The sequence below is a fragment of the Prunus avium genome, unplaced genomic scaffold (genome assembly GCF_965620075.1).
Source record: "Prunus avium unplaced genomic scaffold, drPruAviu1.hap1.1 HAP1_SCAFFOLD_18, whole genome shotgun sequence".
Classification (NCBI taxonomy): Eukaryota; Viridiplantae; Streptophyta; class Magnoliopsida; order Rosales; family Rosaceae; genus Prunus; species Prunus avium.
Genome location: NW_028276878.1, coordinates 815,001 through 817,500, shown reverse-complemented (window position 1 = coordinate 817,500; position 2,500 = coordinate 815,001).

Genomic DNA, 2,500 nt, shown 5'->3' with positions numbered 1-2,500 from the left:
AGGTTTGGTGGCCGTACTCCCAACACAAAAGCATACCGAAGACAACCCCAAGCAAAAGTTCACTTGAAGCCAACCCATCGTCGCCCACAACTAGTGGGTGAATGGTGTGCTTCCCGGGGTTGGCATAGACATTCCCTCGCATGCAAAAGATTGTCGATGCGAAAGATTGTCTATGCCAAACCCGGGAAGCACACCATTCACACACTCCCGACCGGTGTGGTGTGGCGGTGATTGGATAGTTACAGATTGAGCACTTGCCAAGGATCAAAATGTGTCATTTAGAAGAAACATTTTCAAAAAGTTTTTAAAATCTTGTGGGTTTGCAACTCATAAGAGCGTCACTTTCAACGTCCCCGGTATTGGATTGAGTTTCTAAAAACAACCGTGCACACCGAGGTTAAACTTTACCGGCTCCACTCCGACTCGCCGCTCGCCCACAATTTGTTTGCAACGAAACATTTGTTTTTAATTTTGTTGGTTTAAATCTTGTTGGTTTGAAATTGTTTTGAAAAGGTTCTTTAAATCTAGTGGGTTTGCAACTCATAAGAGCGTCACTTTCAACGTCCCCGGTATTGGATTGAGTTTCTAAAAACAACCGTGCACACCGAGGTTAAACTTTACCGGCTCCGCTCCGACTCGCCGCTCGCCCACTAGTCCGAAGGCAACAAAACATTTGTTTTTCATTTTGATGAAAATTTCTGTTTTTAAATCTTGTTGGTTTGAATTTTTTTTGAAAAGGTTCTTTAAATCTTGCGGGTTTGCAACTCATAAGAGCGTCACTTTCAACGTCCCCGGCATTGGATTGAGTTTCTAAAAACAACCATGCACACCGAGGTTAAACTTTACCGGCTCCACTCCGACTCACCGCTCGCCCACAAATCCGAAGGCAACAAAACATTTGTTTTTAATTTTGATGAATTTTTTTGAAAACATTGGCTTGGCAAGCCCCAATCCGCGACTATCCACCCACCGCCACCCCACACGGGTGGTTGTTGTTGCGAAATGAGGTTGTGGTCGACATGCCCGCGCATTTGAGAAGGAGTTCCTAGCACTCCATGCTCTTCCATGCCAAAAAAAAGCCTAGACAACCCCATTTCGCAACTTTCCACGCCTTTTTTTTTCCCCCTCACCCATGGCGGCGGCGTGATGGCGGCGGCCGGATTCCGGCCACCACCGCCATGGGTGGCAGCCCCCCGACCCCGACACCAAACCCATAATACCGAGGCAACATATCGAGGCAACATGACATGGGTGTGGCGTGGGGGAAGGGGGCTGCAGCTAGGAGGGCATGGGCTGCCATGCATATGCAGGCAACACACACCCCCCTATATAGCATTTTATGCATTTAGCCCTTTGACAGGAAGAGACATCACCTATGCGCGAGGAGTCATAATGGGCTCTAAATAATTCAATACAAGGTATTTGGACGTGATTTTTTGCAGGGATACTAAGAAACATGCAATCTCTGATGGGAAAAAGTTTCATAAATATTTGAAGTCGGGAAGTATTTTTTATTATTTTTAGAAGTCGTAAAATTGAAAAAATCATTAAAACAAATCCGGGAGGAATTTTTTAGTTTTGTAACTTGGAGAAGGTCCTAAAAATCATAGACTACTTATGGGGAGCTTATTGTGCGAGGAAATTTCAATAAAAATGGGGTTTGACAAGGTTTGAAAAATTCTGTCGACATTTGAAAAAATCTGGAACTAGGCTGCCGGCATGCTGCGCACATGCTGCGCGCATGCTGCGCGAAGGCTGCGCGCAGGCCACGGCAGGACAAGTTTCGCTAGCCTCACTGTCGACCGAATGCGCAAGCTGCGCGCACGCTGCGCACAGGCTGCGCGCACGCTGCGCAAGCTGCGCGCACGCCATGGCAAGACAAATTTCGCTAGCCTCACTGTCGACAGAGTCAGCACGCTGCGCGCACGCCATGGCAGGAGAAGTTTCGCTAGCCTCGCTGTCGACAGAATCAGCACGCTGCGCGCAAGCTGTGCGCGCGCATGGCATGGCAAGTTTCGAAAAATTCTGTCGACAGGCTCCCGAGCGCGCACGCTGCCGACATGTTGTGCGCACGCTGCCGGCATGCTGTGCACACGCTGCGCGCAAGCTGTGCGCGCGCATGGCATGGCAAGTTTCGAAAAATTCTGTCGACAGGCTCCCAAGCGCGCACGCTGCGCACACGCTGCCGGCATGCTGCGCGCACGCTGCCGGCATGCTGTGCGCACGCTGTGCGCGCGCATGGCATTGCAAGTTTCGAAAAATTCTGCGGCCAGGCTCCCAAGCGCGCACGCTGCGCACACGCTGCCGGCATGCTGCGCGCACGCTGCCGGCATGCTGTGCGCACGCTGCGCGCGCGCATGGCAGGACAAGTTTCGAAAATTTCTGTCGACAGGCTGAGCAGCGCGCACGCTGCGCACAGGCTGCCGGCATGCTGCGCGCAGGCTGCCGGCATGCTGCGCGCAGGCTGCCGGCATGCTGCGCGCACGCCGCGCGCAAGCTG